Below are 21,160 nucleotides of genomic sequence, written 5' to 3'. Positions count from 1 at the left end.
TGGAAAGCTAAATCCAAGATAGTCAGGACCTCCGAGATTCTTACCAGAATCGGTCATATATCTTACAAACTAGACCTACTCCACGAGCGTAGTAACGTACATTTTACCCTTCGCGTCTCGATCTTGAAACCGTACCTTTCCGTTAGGACTCTCGAAAGTCCACTCGACGAGATCGAATTAACAAGATCCTCGCCTTCGTATAAGAATCGTAGTGACCCCCCCTGGGATACCAACCGAGGACCCGAATTCACTTATGAGCGCGAGAACCAATCGATTAGGAAGTTTCCACCTCATGACTCGATCATTCATACCTACTTCCTTACCCAAATTCTAATTTCGGGACGAAATTCCCTCTAACAAGGGGATAATGTGACAACCCGAAATTTCTATTCTGTACAAACAATGTCAAGTCAATAGAAGTTAGAACAGTTGCAGTAAATTTTCAGACCTTTGGTATAAGTTTGAGTATTTCAGGAGTTACACTTAAATAGATATCAGGAGAGAGGATGCACTAGGGTATTGTGCAACTTTGTTATTCCAAAACTCGTTGATATTAGAATTCAATTCCTGAATAAAAATATTTTCTGCCAAAAACCCAGGAGTATATATATGATTCTGAGCCATAATTATTCATTTGTTACATTTCCAACTAGAGAAAAGCCATATTCTCTCTCACGGATCTTCGGACTTTCGTCCCAAAACGTGAGTACTTCTAATCTAAGTGTGTTATAAGGCTTGTTATGTGTTTAATTCACTAGAAATCATAAGAAAACAACTAGGTTGAAGAGTTTACGGCCCAAGAACATCTTGGACCGTAAACCCTTTTTAAGGGACAAATGATGCCCTAGTCCCTTCCTCTTGCAATGAAACTAGCTTAGACTCGTATCTTAGTGTATGTAGGACTAGAAAACACCCAAGAACACCAAGAGTAAGGTGTTCACGGCCCAAGAAGTTCTTGGACCGTGAACTCCAAACTCAAGGGCCAAAAGGTGCTTCATACCCTCCAAAAGCCTTGGACACTAGCCTAGATTCACTCCTAGTTAATTTAGGGACTTGAAATCACCAAAAACCCATCCCCATGAGAGATTGCGGCTATAATCTCTAAGGATTTTGGTTCTTGGGCCGTGAACATCAAATAAGGGTACCAAAGTGTGCCTAAGGCCTTCATTAGCCTTTGATAATTGTCTAAAACCTATCCTAGATAAGCATGGGACTTGAAAACATAAAAATACCCCTTTCCATATGGGTTTACGACAGTAAACCCAAAAGGAAATGGCCTTGGGGCCGTAAACTCCTCAAAGGAGTGTATTAATGCCCTAAACCCTTCCAAGGATTAAACCATCAAACAGAAATGCTTCAAGGGAACATGTAAAGCTTCAAAGCACCAAATAACCTAAGGATTTGGAGCTTACGGCCATAAACTCAAGGGTTTACAACCGTAAACTCCTTGTGTGTTGGTTCCTGGAGAGTAAACTCAAGAATGGGATCCTTTGGAACCCTAAACCCCCTAGCCTTGACCTACAACAACTTAGATGCAATCCTTGAGACTTATAACACTTGTATAAAGTGTTTAGCATGTCCTAGGGTGTCTTGACTTGTTTATTAGTTGTTTAAAGACTAATTTGATACATATATGTGATATTATATGTTAACTAGGATCATAGAGTGTGTTCAAGACTTCACTTGACACCTAGCAATCCTACATCTCCAGTTCGTTTGTACCACTTACTACAGGTGAGTTCATACCCCTTAATCAATGTTTTAAATGTTTTTAAATATTTCATGGGGGGGATACAAGTAGAATCATGCTAGTTATTATATCAATCACATGTGATTAATAAGCAGCATTCAAATGATTTACTACTCATTAGCTGTTTTACCAAACAGTTTTCTTCACATGATTTTCATAAACGTTTTATATGTTTAAAACTCCTTATTAAACTGTTCATTTTACACTGTAGGTTTCATTTCAAATTCATTTACAATTGTGTTTCAAACCAATGTTTCTTTATACTTAAACTGTTTTATCAAACAAATACTTCAAACCCGTTTTATAGGCTGACATCATGTCGACCTTTTCTTAGATAATAATCATGTTCAAAGGTGTTACAAATCTTATTTTATGCTTTTATATTGTCAATTGCATGCCTATATATGTATAGTTATATAAGAAATGTTTAAAGGACTTAGGAAGGCTATCCGCCTTATTTCCTTTTCCCCGTTGAGATGTGGTATGGTGGGGTATCGGGTATCTGTCCAAAGGTCGTTTAAATATTAGTTATATATCATGGGTACATATATAGTCATAAAGATTCTTCCAGTCCATTCAATACCCTTGGGTAGCAAGGGTATACTTCCATGTTCATGCGTACCAGTTACATCACTAGTAAGTTACCATAGGGGTAGCATAGGAAGACACAAATACTATTACTAGAATAATGAAACATGCAATGAGTCAGTTCATTCATTAGTCAGTACATTACTATACATGCTAGATAGAGAGGGAACATACATTACAGCTAGCACACATAGAACATTTCAGTACATACAGGCTAGATAGAGAAAGAGTACACTTTTAGTTAGCACATTCATTTCATATACATTCATGCAGTTATGTGAACCATTAGACGGGTCATGGCACTTCATGCCATGACCGTTTTTGTATCCCGGATCTCCTTAATTGGGAAGTGTATGAGTTTGCGTATAGATCTATACTGGATTGACTATCCTACACCTTGTTGCTAGCTACAGTGGGATTTGCAAGTCTACGGGTGCCAAATGTCATTTCTTACGGCGTCTTACATCGTCGTTTTACTAGAGTCGGTAGCAGGATACAGGTCGATCACATGTTACTTTAAATTACAATAGATTTAAGGTAGTTAGTACTGTTGTAGTTAGATACTACACCATAGTACTATTTCATTTTCCCATTCATCCACTTTGTGAACATTCACACGATGCACGGTAATGTAGAAGCTATATTTTTGGTTAATGATAGTCAGATTTGGGAAAATACACACTCTTACAAGAGACACACACACAGATACTAGATGCCTTGGTAGAAGGATACTTTTAGTAGGAAACATATGGTTTCTAGGTTGTTCAAAACATTTTCATACTTACAGTTCATATACATTTTCATACCTACATTTCATATACATACAAATACTTACATACAAATTAAGACACTAAAATACTTATGATCTCACCAGCTTTAAAGCTGATACTCTCTTTCAAAATAACTTGTATCCTCAAGTCAACAGTAGACAGGTACCAATGCAAGGTTTAGAGAAGATGGAGCTCGTTTAAGACTCATATTTCATTTTGATTTATACTTTAGTGTTTATTATAATTTGACAGAACACACTTGTATTAAAATTATATTATGAATGTAATGGATGATGTTGTTTCTTGTTTACTACTTTTCATTATTGTGATACTGTACATGACGTCCTCCGCCCCAGAACGTTTCCCGCCGTTCATGGTTTTGGGATGTGACAACGTATAACTTCATATTTGGAACGTAATTATGAGTTTTTCCAGTTACGATGGGATACTAAAGGTAAACGTGGTTTTAGCACAATACAAAAATATACGGCCGCTCTTAGACAATTGAGATATAGTATAACCGCAGATGCATCAGATGAGTATCTGAAAATGTCTGAGATGACGGGTCGAGATTGTACATATCTTTTCTGTGAGTATGTTATAGAGCTTTACCGTGACATATACTTGCGACATCCGACTAAAAGTGATGTCGAACAGTTGTATGTCGCGCATGAAGCTAAACATGGTTTTCCAGGGATGTTTGGTAGTATTGATTGTACACATTAGGAGTGAGCAAATTGTCCCAATGTGTGGCGTGGACAATTCATGTGAGGAGATCATTGGGTCCCGACTGTTATACTGGAGGCGGTTGTTTCAAACGACTTATGGTTTTGGCATGCATTCTTTTGTATGGTGGGGCCAAACAATGACTTGAATGTGCTTCACGTGTCTCCGTTATTTAACGATATTTTGCAGGGTAAAGCACCAGATATGTCATACGTTATGAATGGAAATGAATACAAGTATTGATATTACCTAGGTGATGAGATATATCTAGAGTATGCTACATTTTTTAAGTATTTTTCGTTTCCAGCCGATGAGAAATGAAAATTGTTCAAGTTAGCACATGAATCTGCACTGAAGGACGTTGAAAGAGCGTTTGGAGTCCTACAACAAAGGTGACACGTAATCAAGCATCCAGCACGAACATGGGATAGGACAAAACTAACGACGGTGTTGACTGCCTGTGTGATTTTAGATAACATGATAATAGAAGAAGAGGGCGGAACTATTTAGTCATATACCGGGAACGATGTACTTAACCCGCCTGCAGTAATACAAGTTGGCAACCTGACATACATCTCTAGGGTTTTGGAAATACAAAATCGTGAAACACATCACAATCTACAGCACGATTTGACCGAGCACACATATTGGGGAGACAACTCCAAGGGGGAAATGACGATGGAGACGAAGAGGATGAGGGCGATGATTACGACAAGAATGCAGACGGTGACGATGAGGCGGATGAGGATGATGAGGACGATGACGACGAGTAGTATTTTTCTACAGTTTTTATGTTTTACTTTTTTTTTTTTTTAAATTAAGTAGTGTAGTATTTGATTTGTTAGGTTTTATGTGTGTTTTAGTAATTTAGGTTTTAAATTTCTATGTTTTTAATTAATGAAATGTTTTTTTTGTGTTTTCAAAAAATTTATTTATCTTATAAATTATGTTTTTTTATTTCATATAGTGTTACAAAAAATAAAAAAAAAAGTTACTTATTTTATAAATTATGTTATTTATTTAACATGATGTTAAAAAAAAAAATACAAAATACAAAAGTGAATGTTGTTAGTGGTGACCATTTCCTATGTGGAGTGGTTGGTGATGAAGGTGACGTGGCAAAGATGTGGCACCACTATTCCGGTGAGTTGGTGGTGACCACTCCACGTAGCCTAAGCCTTCATAGGGAGTCTCACCTTGCAATCCTCTTTTTCTTTCATACTTTTAGATAAAAACCTTCAAATTTATACTATCAACAAAAACAATGTAGATGAAAAGTAAAACAAGAACTCACCTGAACAAAAGCGTCCACTGTCGATTCTCCTCCTCCTCCTCCTCTACAAACACATTCAACTACCTCCAAGTCATTTACTCTTTCACATATTGGATCCTTTTCTGTCCAACTTATTTTAGAGTAATAACCGACATATTCTAGTCGATTTTGAATTTGGTCAGCTTGTCAAGGCAGCCAGAGGTCAATGAAAGCTCTTGGAGCTGACTTTTTTTTAGAACCATGAAGCCTAATTGAGAATGAGTGAGAACGAAGGTGGTGGCGGTGACTAGAAGAAACCAGATCTGCCAGCTGGGGAAACGATGATGACTCCGTGATTTCTGGTAAGAGCTTAAACCTGATAGCATCGTCGACATGATGCCAACTTTTGTAGATTCCATGACATCTGTGGTGGTTATTGCTGCAACCAGATCAGGAAAGCGAATCCGATGGAGATCTGCTTCAGATCCAGTGGAAAAAAATCTTGTGGTTGGTGAAACGAGATCGGGAAATGAGATGTTGTGGCCAGTGAAATGATATATTCTAGTCGGTATAATTAGATCTGTTGACAGTTAACAAGGATAAGAAGTAGAGGGGTATAGTTTCTGATGGTAGGAGGCGTAAAGAGGTGATGGGCAAGCAGATCCAAAGAGAATGAAAAGGTAGCCGTCCGGTGGTTCCGGTGATCTTACGGTGGTTACAGAGGTTCTGACGGTAGTTCCAGAAACGTTACGGTGGACCCGGTGATAGTTCCTATAGAATTATGGTGGTTCCGACGGTTTTGGTGGTGGAGTTCCAAGTGAGATGTAATATTATGTGGGTTAGGTATGATTAGGGATGAGCGTAGGCGGGTACCCGCCTCATTTGGCGAGAACCAGAACCGGAACCGGAACCGCTCTAGGCGGTTCTTAAATATTTGGAACCAGTCCCGGAACCGGCGGTTCCGGTTCCGGGAGCGGGTAACCCGGTCGCATTAATTTTGTTAACTTTTTTCGACAAAACCGCAATTTAGTTCGATCCAAATTAAATCAATTCGGACCAAAGACGGACAAAATCAGACCAATATATTCTAAACCGGTCTATGTAACACACCTTTATATGAAATTATATATATATATATATATATATATATATATATATATATATATATATATATATATATATAAACCGGTTCCGGCGGGTACCCAGCGGGTAGCGGTTCCGAAAAAACGAGAACCGGAACCGGAACCGCCTTAGGCGGTTCCATAACTTTAGGAACCGGAACCGGAACCGCCTTAGGCGGTTCCGGTTCCAAAACCAGCAGTTCCGAGGCGGTTCCGGTTCCAAAAGCGGGTACCCGGTTCCGATGCTCATCCCTAGGTATGATGGAGTGGGTTACTCTTTTTTTTATTATCTAAATAATAAATTCATAAATAATAAATAAAGTATTATATGAATAAATGATAAATTTCTTTTTTCAAATGAGCCGTAGGAAAGTATTCTCAATTGTTCTCAAATTTGAAAATGTTATCAATTTGAACATGCTTTATATATATATATATATATATATATATATATATATATATATATATATATATATATATATATATATATATATATATATATATATATATATATATATATATATATATATATATATATATAAACCCCATGCCTTAAGAATTAAGCAAAATGGGGTGAGCTGGATGCTTATGGAATTAGAAGGTCTTTTTGTGGAATTTTGATGGTTTTGGGGTATTTTTTCTTGATTTTAAAAGAATTTAAGGAAAGTGGACTTGAGATGGCTTGAGGATTTAACATCGATTTTTGTGGGATTTTTTTTGAATTAATGTGGAATTTTCTTGATAGAGTTGATAGTGAGGTATGCGTGCATTCACGTAGGCTTTTTTTTTGTGCGTGAGATAGAGCCTGGCTTCCGGCGTGACGTTCACTTGCCTGTTCCACCGCTTCTCTGTCTATGCGTGTCTTCTATTGAACTACCCATGTGGCTTTCTTGTTGTAGACGCTTGGGAATTAGCTGTCCTCCACCACCACCGATGCTACCGTATCCCAAGAAACCATTTGACCTTCAAAAATATGTTTCTCCTAAGATACGACCACAAATAGTACCTCAACATTTGACCGGAGATTCACAAAGCAACCGCTTCTCTCTCTTTCTACCATCTTCCTGCTTTGCCTCCTTCCACCTCTGTCTCTTAGACGCTCACACCTTACCTGCTTTGGAACTTCAACCCTAAGTTCGTTCTTCATCTTGATTTTCGAATTCTCTTTCACTTTTATTAATCGTTTTTTTTTGTTGATTTTATTTTGCAGAAGGTTTTGAAATTCGACAATTATGGTTGTGGGAACATCAATAGGGTTATTTTTTTTATAATTACAATAGGGTTATTGGATCTTTTGTGTATCATGATCAATGTTCCCTTCTCCTCATTTGACGATGTAACAGCAGGTCATGGCGATTATCTGGTCAATGTACTCAGACGACGATCAAAGGTTAACAAATTACAGATCGTGACCATATTGTTTAGATATTTGGTAAATGGTAATCTATATAATCTGAGTCATTTGGTAAATGTTAATGATCTACATATTGTTGACATATTTTAGAACTTTGGATTTAACAGGATCATTCAAAGACTTAAAATGTCCAAAAAGGAGAACTACTTTACCAAAGTCAATTTCATATACTTTTTTGTGAATCCTAAATTTTATATATTATTATATTATCAAAAAAATTCTGATTTGGTTCTGCCTTTATTTGATGGAATACTAGTGTACTTTTATTCTTGGAAGCTGGCCAAACAACAAAAGAGTATGAAATAGAAAGAGGCAATTTGAACTTGGGATAATGACTTGATAGGGTAAGATACTTTTTGAAATGTACACATTTAGTCCTTATTCTTTTTTTCTTGTAAAATAAACCCTTATACTTTATTTTTTGTAACAATGCAGTCCTTTTGACCGGCTATACCCAGTATACCGGTCATATACGAATTTTCTTTTAGGGAAAATGACTTGATAGGGTAAGATACTTTTTGAAATGTACACATTTAGTCATTATTCCTTTTTTTGTAAAATAAACCATTATACTTTATTAATATGTACACATTAGGTCCTTTTCACCGGATTCTACATTTTTTTTGCTGATGTGGAAGCACAAGTGGCGCTAAATAGCAATTAATTAGCTTAGTCACCGGAGGTGGGTGATCCTCCAGCAATTAGAAAAGGGCGGCGGCCCTTCTCTTTCTCATCTCTCTTCCTTCTGATCGAACAACAACAGCCAAACACCCTTTACCTGTTATGTTTCTCCGATCTGTCTCTCTTTGCCTCCATCTTTGAGATATGTTGCCAGAAAAAGAAGAAAGAATTGACGAGGGGCTACCAGAACAGCTCCTCGCAGCCAACTACCGTCTCTACTTCCTCCTGCCTCCCCCTTCGACCTTGTTGTTTTTGCCATAATTCCTCCTTGCTACCAGTGATGTGTTGGAACACACAAAGGAGTCGCCGGAGATCGGGGTTCTCCCTCTTTTTCATGATGCATAAAAGTTGGAAAAATCTCGTTGTGGATATGTGGATGTCACCTGGGTATTTCATTTCAACAAAATAAAAGAAAGGGAAAATGACTTGATAGGATAAGATACTTTTTGAAATGTATACATTTAGTCCTTATTCTTTTTTTTTTTTTTTGTAAAATAAACCCTTCCACGTCAGCAAAACCTGTAGAATCCGATGAAAAGGACCTAATGTGTACATATTAATAAAATATAAGGATTTATTTTACAAGAAAAAAAGAATAAGGACTAAATGTGTACATTTCAAAAAATATCTTACCCTATCAAGTAATTTTCCCATTGAACTTAACTTCAGTTGGTTACTTTTGATGACAAACTGTAGGGGCAATTTTGTATAATTGGATGCATCAAGAAATAGCAACATATTTTATGCTAAGCTTGTCAAATAGCAATATACTAAGAAATGGTCCATAAAGAATATACTTTTTATCGTTGGTTTAATAGACATTAAATCTAAAATATTAACCATTAAAATGTTAGAAATCAAGAAACTATCTTAGTATATCATTAAAAATGGACGAATCTAATTAAAAGCGCTAAAATCTTTTTTCTTGTCTTTTTTAATAAAAATGACAAATATCGTTATGTTCACACCATTCAATCATATACACATGAAATTAAATAAACCATTCACAAATTTGAGTATTCATTCATGTTTAATTTGAAATCCAATAAAATACCTTATTTGGCTAAAAAATAGATATCCAATACAATACTTTGTTTTGTTAAAAAGTATATAGCGTTGAAAAATCCAACAATAACATATAATAATACTATGTTGATATCATTTAAAGAAACATTTTCATTCGTAGGTTTGAGGGGCGGCTCAACTAATTTAGAGGCTTTAAGCAAACAAAAAAAATTTGGGCCCTTCAAGTAAGTAACAGTTTTGAACTTGAGACTTTTAGTTTTATAAACCAGTTCTTTTACCAAAACTAAGCTTCAACTTGTCTTTATATCCCAAGAAATATATATATATATATATATATATATATATATCAGGCCCGGCCCTGAGATATTGGAGACCTTGTGCAAAAATTAAATTAAGGCTCCATACCTTTTTTGTAAAATATTATTAAGGAAATTTTTTACCGCTAAAGACAAAAAGAGTCCACTATTTGATCAAACAGAATTTTTATTATTTATAATATAAATGAGATTTGTAACAAGCAATTCTATTTTAATAAACTTATTATTATTATTATTTTCTTCTAACTTTTTTTAATAATATAATATTAAAGAAAATTTTCAATCGGAGGCCCCTTACGATTAGAGGCCTGGTGCGATTGCACACTCGCACCACCCCTATGGCCGCCACTGATATATATATATATATATATATATATATATATATATATATATATATATATATATATATATATATATATATATATATATATATATAGGTTTAGGTTATTTTGTTTTCACTATCTATTGTGTGCATGTATGACTGATTCTGGACCAATCATTTTAGTTATTTTTAAAAAGTAATTAATGCATATTACATGTTGTAGATATAATAGGTATTAATTAAATCTTCAACATTTAATATGTATTAATTACTTTCTTAAAATAACTAAAATGATTGGTGCAGAATCAGTCATACATGCACATGATAAATAGTGAAAACATTTAAACCTAACTATATATATATATATATATATATATATATATATATATATATATATATATATATATATATATATATATATACACACACAATAAGCTTTAAAACTCGGGGCCCTTTAGAAATGAGACCATAATCCCTTGCTTAGTTTTTCAAAGGATAGAACCGGCCTTGGACTAGGTTTTTGAAAGCCAAGTTAATTAGGATAGCTATCACAAATCGGAGGTAGTCGATTTAGCTAATACGATGAATATTAACATAGAGATCATGGGGTTCCTGGCATTACTAACTTTTGTTGTTTAAAGAAAAATAGTATAACTATTGATTGGTTCTTTTTTTACCTTTAAATATAACTTTGTTATGGTTTTCTTTTTAGACAACACTCTATCAAGGTAACATGTTATGAGGAAAAAAAAAGCGGCGTCTATGCCTAAAGGGTTGTTTGTTTGCCTCTTAATTGGCTAATTAAGAGGCATCCTCTTAAAAATTCAGATTCAGTCCGTTTGTTAGCATTTTATTTTCTGCCTCTTAATATTTCAAAAGTCTCTTAATATTTCAGACATGAGATTGTATCTGAAAAAGAAAAAGAGGCGTGTCTTCCTATTTTGCCCTAAGTGACTTCCCTCTTCTCTTTTCTATTTCATACGACCGACCCCTTTTCCCTCCCAACACACTCCGATTACCTGCAATCTTTTGCCGCCATACGCTCCACCTCCGTCAGCCGCTGCCATCGCTGCCCTTCGGATCTCCGGCGCCACCCTCCCATACCTTCGGTGCTAGCCTCCCACGCATACGACGCCACTGTCGCACATTAGAGGTCGGCTTCACGTATGTATCGTTTTTTATTTTTTCCTTTCTTCTCTCCCCAAATACGATGAAATCGACGATTTCTGGGTGAAATCAATGTTTTCTTGCTGAAATCAATAATGAATCTGTAATTGTTGCTGGCATTTGGTGATTTTTTTTGTTGAAATCTCTATTGTCAAATGTGTCATTCACACAAATTGCTCCACTGTTCTGTTTTACTCAAATTGTTTTCAGGAAGCATGTTTTTATTTAAATTGACATAAAGATTGATGATTTCAATTTGGAATTGAGGATTTTTGATTACATATCCTTTGAGCATAGATGGCAAATGCAATATCAGGGTTGTTTTGGTCATATTTTTTTCCTGAAATACCTTTTCTTGATGTATTAATGTTGAAATCTGATGTGGTAATGTATAGACACGAAAATCTGATCTGATGCTTATTTTTTATTTTTCTAAAATCACAGCTCATATCATATGTGTTGATGTGCTTGTAGGGTTTATTTGGATTTCAATATAATTTTTAGGATTTGAAAATATTAATGTTTTATTTGGATATATATATATATATATATATATATATATATATATATATATATATATATATATATATAATTATTCAGCAAAAAATAATAAAAAAGGGTATAAAGGTCATTTTGATAATTCAACACAACAATTCAGAGGTTCCAACCAAACAACATTTTAAAAATTCAGATCTTAAAAATTCAGAGTCTTTTAGAAATTCAGATCTCTTAAAAATTCAGATCTTAAAAATTCAGATCCTGCCAAAGAACCCCTAAGATACATATTGCCTCTTCAATACGAAGAGGTCTAAACGATATTCTTATTTATAATAGCAACATTATTATATTTTTTACTCAGTTATAACAACATAGTTACATATTTTACCGATAATAATAATATATATTCATCCATTATAACAACATTTATTCCTTACAATTTATCATTGTACATGATTAATAATCAAACATCCATAATGAACATGACTTATGAAATACAAGATGTATACACCAAATCAAACACCCGTAATGGATATGACCTATTGTGAGCTTATCCTTTTGTCCCTAGCCGCCCCCTTCACTTGGTGTGGTTCATTGGTGCCACTAACCGGTCGAATTAAAATTAAAATACAATAACCAAAATCGGTGTCATGATAAATTCAACAAATTACAGCTTTTACAAATATTAATAAAAAATTACCTTTTTTTCCTTCTCGTAAATTGCCATTTCATCCCAATTACAACTGGCCCAAAGAAATGGTGGTGATCGTATTTGTGCTTGGACAATTGTCATCCTAGAAAGAATGAAGACAATTGCAAAAAGAGTAATTAAAAAGAAAGGAACAACACTTTCCTGTTTCATTTTAGCTTGTTAGACAACGAGATTTAGGGTTTTTTTTTGGATCGTATGTATATATATTACATACCTTTGATTGACTTTGATTTTTGGGTCTTTTTCTTTTGTCTTCTTCTTTAAGAAAGTAGTTGAAGGCTGTAATTCATAATGTGAAATATATGACATCCGCTACATTCATCAAACATATCATTTATGGCTTGAAAATGACAGAAAAGGAAAAAAAATGTAAAAAAAAAAAATGTAGCATTGTCATTACCACATGCAATTGTTTTAGATAATTGCAATTATTACAATTTCGTTTTGAAAAAAAAAATCAAGATTGACCCAAAACATTAGAAACTAAGACTTAGGGAAGTGGGTGGCATTTGCTTGGCATTTGCATGTCATTGGTGGCTTACACCATCCCTCAAACATAGCATGACAAAATAAAAAAAATGACATATTTGTGCCAATGAGAAAGAGAGATTAGAGAGAATGTGGATGCGGATGCGAGTATGTTTATTATTTATTTATTTTTTCTTTTATTTTAACAAGTTAACTTATCTCCTTAAAATGACATGTCATTTATGTTGTGTGACAAAAATAATATGTAAATGACATGACAAGCAGTTTGTGGCTTCAAAGCTGATGTGACTGTATGACATGACATGTTTCACTCTCTCAAACCTAATATAAATTTAGTACGTTAATAAATTTATTATCGAATGAAAGTGCAATTGGCAATTTATGGTTGACTTCACTTTTGGTGCTCGATGTTTTTGTGGTCTTAATTTGCATGAGTTTCCATTTCACCCGCAACAACTCTCGTAGAAACTTATTAAGCCAAAAGAAGTTGATCGCTACCACTGCTCGCTATGAGCCTCGCTAGGAAAATGAACACAACCCCTAGCTCTTGCTACGGGGCTCGCTAGCTTGTTTTCGCTACGACCTTAATGAGAGGAGAGATAAGGGATTGCTTGCATGTGATTGGGTGCTTCCATGTTGATTGGATCCATTATTTTCAAAAAAAATCCCACATTTTCTTTTTAAAAAAAAGTTTTTTACCCTAAAGTTCAAATTTTCAAATTTCAATCAAACCTCTATAAATTAAAACTATACTCTCAATATTTCTTACGCACAAACTATCAGTTTTTATCTCTCATAAAAACTCTCAAATTCACCATACAAAGATGTATTCACCTAGCCAAAACTAAACCTTCCACCTCCAAACCCTCAATCACCAAACCTTCCATCACCAACATGTTATCGACCTTTATTTGATCAACTCATTCATTCACCCGCTAATTACTATTATCATAGTATAGCTCCGCAAATGTATCCAGTCAATCCGCACTCTTCTCAATTCCAATCTCAACCCATGTCATTTTACCAAAACCAACCCTAAACTAATTTCCAATCTCAACCAATACCTCATCCAAATTTCGATCTTGATCCGTTTGAGTCGGTTCAAGAAAACCAATTCTTTTCCTAACCTCAACCCCAAACTAACTTTCAGTTTCAACCATGCCGCTTACTCGATGAGTCAACCAATTCTTCCGATGAAGCACCAGTTGAAGAGCCCGTTCAAGAGTCAGTTCAAGTGCCCGAAGCTGAACCAAAAGGAAAAAGTAAAGGAAAAGGGAAAGCAAAATGCCAAGGATGGACAGATAAAGAAGAGAAGGCATTAGCTCAAGCATTGGTAGATGTGTCAGAGGATCCGGAGACAAGCGACGACCAAGATTCAACAACCTTTAAATTTAGAGTTTAGAGAAGTTTTTGTGTCCGAATGAATAAGGAGTACCACAATCCTAATCAACTTTACTTGAAATGGAGAACCGTCGATGAAAACGCAATGGAGTTCAACGACATCTAACGAACGCGATCCACAACCCACAAAGCGGTGTAAATAAGGTGGGTGCCATGGAAAAATTTCGTCAAATTTATAAGGCAAAATTTGAAAAAGCTTTTGCAAATGAGGCGTTTTGGGGAGTTATGAAGGGCAAACGAAAATGGCTTAGTCTAAAAAGTGTTATGATTTCGTGGGTATGTTTAAAAGAAGCAAAACTTCTAAGTCAACCCACAATCAATATTCTTATACACATATCGAAGGGATTGAACGCTAAAAGGAGCGTAAAGTTCATGAAGTGGAGGAGATAGGAGCGACATCCAAGGGTTGGAGAATTGTAACAACCCAAAAATCAAGACATAAATTTTTTTGTTTTTAGATTAATAAATCGCTAATACATGTCTATCTCCTGAAACCAAAGTAATTAAGTTTTAACAAAACATCGACAAATCAGAGTAATTCATAGAAAACAGAAACATGTGGTGTGTGCTCTTCAATAATCTCGAGCCCTTCCATTTGAAAATCGGAGTACCTGCAACATAAACTGACAACCTTAAGCACAAAGCTTACTGAGTTCCCCAAAATATCATACAACATACAAACACAGATTATCATGCACATACATATAGTTTCCATGGGCTCCCTTATGGTCTTTATCTATTATGTCATGGCTCCCCATGATCTTTACATGGAATATCATGGTCTTCCCCCATGGTCTGACATCCAATTGCCACGGGCTCCCCCTGGGGTCTTCCATGCAAGTATCACAGAGACAATTAGCATACCACATAACACGTAGTGGGCCTACATTGGTGTCTTCGACCCATGGATATAGTGAGAAGACTCGCCTCTCACTGTTGAATCTTATAGAAAACTCCTGGCTGCAAGTTGTCTGATCCTCGAACTATTAATAACAAAACAACACTCAATTAAAAATTAAGTTCCAATCCATAACCACAACTCCATGCCCGGGGTAAAAGGACCATTTTACCCATAAGCTAGCATTGTCCAAATTTATGACCCAACTACAAACTGAAAGGCCCAAAGGCCCACAAATCAACCATTGGCCCAATCTTCTAAATTGGCCCTAACCCATACATGAACTTACCTTAAGGTCCAACCATTCTTTCTAGTATATATATATATATATATATATATATATATATATATATATATATATATATATATATATATATATATATATATATATATATATATATGTATGGATCAAATATAAACCTATAAATATTGTGTTACTGTGTAACTAATTTCCGACCAATTATTAATTACATATTTTGTTTTGAATTTTAATTAATTATTCACTGGTAGTTTTGGTATATAAAAATTCTCTTCCTAAATATTAGGCTAATTAAATTTAAATATATCTACTCTCTCTCTCTCTCATGTCGTTCATATACCCATCCTGAACCCTAGCCGCTTAAACCTGGAGTGATTCTTCCTCCCCTCCTCCGTTTTTCGGCGCCAGTCCCACTCATCGGCACTGGTGCGTCACCGATGACCAACAATTTCTCATCGTCTTTCTAAATTGAGGGAGGCTAAGTTAGACTCCACCTTCATCATGCGCCAACCAATCGAGTAATCCTTCCCCTCACTCGAAATCCTTACCAATCGGCACATGAAGTCTCTCCGACCATCCCTACACATCTTTGTTTCCCATCGCCGACGTCACCTCCTGATGACGCCTCTACCTTAGGTAAATGTCTTTCTTCGTTTGTTTCTCTTCTTTCCCCCGTCGTATCTTTTATCCTCTCTTTAAATGTGATAAGTTTCTTTATGATAATTGGATGATTTTGTTTATTTCAGCTCAATGTTTACAAATTTTAAATTGGTTATGCGTTCTAATTTCTTTGCTGATTTGAATATTAATTTATCTACCCTAATAAGAATGGATTATTTTTTTTATTTTTTGTGTTTAGGTATTTTTTATGGAAAATTAGGACCAAATTTCGAAAAATGATATCAAAAATTTGTTGGGAAGGACATACATCGATTCAACTTAATTTTCAAAAAAGAATATATTTTTTTCTTGTTCTGAACGTGATGTCAATTATTTTGTTGCTTGATTGTATTGTAATCAAGAATGTATATTTTCCTGGAACTACTATGTATATTTTCATTCCTAAACATTTTTTTTTCTAGAATTGTATCTATTGACTCATCCATTTTTGTTTGTCCTTAGATTTTGGGAATTATGTGCATGAATATCAAGTAGTGGCCCTCTCCAAAGTTACACACTATATCATTTTATCAAAATATGTTTTATTATTTATTAGCTATTGTGATTTAATTTTGCATATCTTTATTTTGTAGTTATTTGTATGTTCAGATGTGGTGATAAGAAAAGGTTGAAAGACAACCATCAAGCAAAATATTGGAGTCCGATTTCAAAATGAGAAAATAAACATTTTCTCAAAAATTAACAGTTAGCGGAAGCTTTGTACTCAACAATACAATTTCATTCGGTTGAACTTATGTAGATTTTTAATGTTGTGATGTAACTTTTTCGATATGTAGATTTTTTTGTATTCATACAAGAAGAACAACACATTCTTGAAAGAATATGTATGTTTTTTTATGTAATTCTTTAAAAAGTATATAAATTTAAAAATGGATTTTATATTTTAGTATGGTCTTTTTGTTTTTGATGTAATTATTTTTAGGAATGTGTTTCGTTTTATATATATATATATATATATATATATATATATATATATATATATATATATATATATATATATATATATATATGGGAAAAGTGAATATACCCTTAAGGGTATACAAGCTTAAGTACCCAAATCACAATATTACGTTGTTTTGTATCATATATACACATCGTAATTGTCCAATGTTCTTCTAATTCAACTTCTAACTTGATTTAATTCCAAGATTTATATAAATTTTACATTTATCTTCATTTTACATAATTTTCATTTTAACTATAATATATAAAGCCTAGTAGGAGACCGACATAAACATGTGATGTAAAAGGAAGATAATAGTGAAATTTCAAAAATATTGAAAGTAAATCAAGTTAGGGGTTGAAGTTTAAGAACATTATAATGAATATATCAAACAAAACGACGTATTATAGTGAGTTAGGGTATCTATCATTATATATCCTTAAGGGTATATTCATTTTTCCATATATATATATATATATATATATATATATATATATATATATATATATATATATATATATATATATATATATATATATATATATATATATATATATATATAGGAGGGTTCAATTGAGAAAAAAAAAAGTTTAAGAATGGGGGAATCATTCTCAGTCAATCATTTATTTTTACCGCAAAAGCCTCTAATGTACCGGCGGAAATGAGAAACGAATGCACATGTGTTTTCCAACATAACATATTTCCTTAAACTATGCTAATCATTACTTTAATATATACAAAAACATAGTTTTTTCGTTTTTTTTAATTTTTATAAGCTATTTTTATCAAAAAATAATTTTAAATATACCAAAATTCATGATTTTTTATTCTCTACAAATAGACATCCATATTGATATAGTTTTAAGATAAAATATTTTTTTTTTATATTTTCAGCTATCGTTATTCATAAATGAATAACAATGCATCAGGTTTTATTACAGTACATTCGTTATTCAATTATGAATAAAAAGTATGATTTTTTTTTACAATCTAAGTATCATTCATATATGAATATAGCATATAATAAACATAGTATATTCATATTTTAATATTGGACGATGAATTCACTTGTGAATATTAACATAGTATATTCACTTGTGAATATTAGATGGTATATTCACTTATGAGTATTAAATGATATTTCATATGTGAATATTACATAGTATTATATTGTATATCACATGTGAATATTACAGAGTATATTCACTTGTGAATTCTGTAATATTCACATGTGAATATTAGATGATATATTCACTTATGAATATTACGCAGTATATTCACATATGAATATTACAAAGTATATTCACTTATGAATATTGAAGGTATTTTGACAAATTTATATAATTTTTATATGTTATTCACATATGAATAACATACAGACTTGCATATTTGTTTTGTGTTTCTAATAATCATATACTGATTCAGGTGAGAAAACATATTCATATGTGAATATAACGTGCTAATTTAGTTTATGCATTTCATCAAACAGTTGGAGTGCAAACAAGTAAACTATTTTAAAAATGTTAAAAACATCAAGCTATCAATTCCAAATCATCATATACTTCCGATTTCGACTTCAGATGCGACATCCTATCTCTGATCGATTTCTCAATTTGATTTTGATTTCCGAAAATCCGATTGGGAACATGTGATTACCGATTCTAAGTCCCTCAATGTCGACTGTGACTACGAGTCCAGAACTCCGATTCTAATTTCATGAACAGCGAAGAAATTCCGGTTTAGTTGAAGAAATCTGGATGATTATTGAAGGTTGGAGGAAAAATTTTGATGATGAACGAACAGTTATCGAATTCTCTATAGTTACGTATTTGAGATTGAAGGTTATTACGATATTTACAAGTTTGTCTCCGTGTCTTTTATGCTTAGATTAAATGAGTGGCTGAGAATGATTCCCTCATTCTCAACCTTTTTTATTTTTTCAATTGAGCCCACCTCTCTCTCTCTCTCTCTCTCTCTCTCTCTATATATATATATATATATATATATATATATATATATATATATATATATATATATATATATTTCTAGTTAATATTTCATTAAAAATGTTTTGCTTAAATAAATTCATATTCATTTAAAAATGAAAACATATTCTGTCATGAATACAAACAGGTACTATATATTCTTTTTAAAAAAATAAAAATTCTTAATGTAAATAATATAAATTCGATAATCATCATTCAAATTCTCAAAATTTTCAAAGATTTAAAGTAAGAGAATTAATTATACCCATGTGGGGCGTGAGGTCGGGAGTTCTATTCCCTTAAACTACCTCTTGTGGTGCCACATATGGAGAATTTTTCCCTGGAAATCCCTATGGGGGCTGGGTTTACCCTGTAAAGGAGCTCGAACCCGGGGTACTCGTTGAAATATTGCGAGTAGGCTCCACTTAATTCGTTTGCCGTTTCCAAAAAAAAAAACTTCATCATAATTGACTAAAATAACCTTATGATGAAGTTTTTGTTTAATTATATGGTGCATACTATTCTATTTTAAAGGTATACACTCTATGATATTGCCATTCATCCTTTTCATCCAATGGTTCAAATTAAGTTACACGATAGCACAATATTTGTGAGTTACAATAGATTCTAGCTATATATATATATATATATATATATATATATATATATATATATTCCAATCATTCACTCATTTTTTATCTACACCATTCTTCTCTTTCTCTCATTTTATTACAAAAAATAGTCATTTTATCATTCAACCAAATATGGAACAAAACCCCAACACCCCTCCTCCAAACACACACATCTGCTTCGATAGGGTTCGCACCATACGAGAACTATATGAACCGATTCAACAATGGAAACCTTTTTAATATCTTGTCACGCACAATGCAATTTTCTACATTGCTCTACATGCAACAAAACTCAAACATTCAACAAAACATTTTCCACACTTTCTCTTCCATGCCGCAAACAACCACATATCCACCATCCACACAAGATACGGTTCCCAATACACAAGAAGGAGGTAGTCGGAGAATTGGTGGGTAAGGGAAAAAGAATGGGAAATCAATCGTTGAAACTGAAGGAGAAGAAGAACCTCCTCTATGGTGGACACCATATGAGCAATATGCGCTGACTGTGTCGTGGTACGGGACTTCAAAAAATCTAACTATAGGCAGTGTTATAAAACTCACTGAGTTGGCCGATTACTCCTCCGAGTACTCGCTACTCCCCCCCCCCCCCCCCTTGCCGAGGCGAGTTATATAATCCCGAGTACTCCCCAATCGGCCCCTTACGAACCGAGTAGTGTTGTGAAATTCGGTCAACTCGGTGATTAATATGTATAATATACTTAATGATTTATTATTTAACACATACACATGTGATTATTACTACATATATATCTTAAATTTTCAGTAATTATTCACGAAGTGAGACCATTATGTGTTTTTCATTTTTTGTGTATTCACTTGTATCCAATTTTGTTATATATTTCAATCAAATTATGATTTTATCTTATCATTTTTGACATATATAATTTCCCTAAAAATATTTCTACACAAATTTCCAAATTCGAGTACTCCCCGAGTACTCGCTACTCGATAGTCGGCCGAACAGGTACCGAGTAACGAGTTCTACAACCTTGACTATAGAAAATGATATAAAGAGGGATGGTTTTTGGGAAGTGCTCGAAACTTTTTACACAATTTTGAAGAAAGACGTGGCATATCGCAATACTGATACGTTTAGTAGCAAGTGGACTCCAATTAGTCGGAAGTGCACAAAGTTTAATGAGATCTACAACAAAACTTTCTTTGCAAAAAGAAAGTGGTGCGAATAATTTTGATGTGTTCAAAGCTGCGAGGGAGTAATATCATGTCGAAATGGGTCATGTTTTCAAGTACAAAAATTTTTGGGAGATGGTGAGAAACGATCCAAAATAGCTTAAAACGCCAACATTGTTGGAAGTACAATCGAAGAGGTCGTGTGGTTCGGGATCGTTTGACGTTTCAGACACACAAACTAACATAAACCTCAACGTCGACACATATGAAATCCCCGACAACATCGAAGAGATCTCACCCCCTCCCCACATCGACCGGTCGGATGTGAAAGTGAAGCATGTTCAACGACACAGGGACAAAGCCGACAGAATGG

At 33.8% G+C, this 21,160-nt stretch overlaps 1 long non-coding RNA gene across 1 annotated transcript; it reads right to left on the bottom strand.

Annotated features, from left to right (window-relative positions):
• Positions 1-12,014: 12,014 nt before the first annotated feature.
• LOC145100503 (uncharacterized) lies at positions 12,015-12,501 on the bottom strand. The gene is made up of 2 exons (XR_013705089.1): positions 12,333-12,501; positions 12,015-12,235 (listed from the first exon to the last, which is right to left on the bottom strand). It is a non-coding gene; the product is annotated as an uncharacterized LOC145100503 (long non-coding RNA).
• Between the last annotated feature and the right edge of the window lie 8,659 nt (positions 12,502-21,160).

This window comes from Lactuca serriola, chromosome 4 (genome assembly GCF_051521515.1).
Source record: "Lactuca serriola cultivar US96UC23 chromosome 4, Lser_US96UC23_V15, whole genome shotgun sequence".
Taxonomy (NCBI): domain Eukaryota; kingdom Viridiplantae; phylum Streptophyta; class Magnoliopsida; order Asterales; family Asteraceae; genus Lactuca; species Lactuca serriola.
This window is presented reverse-complemented; position numbering and strand designations above follow the sequence as displayed.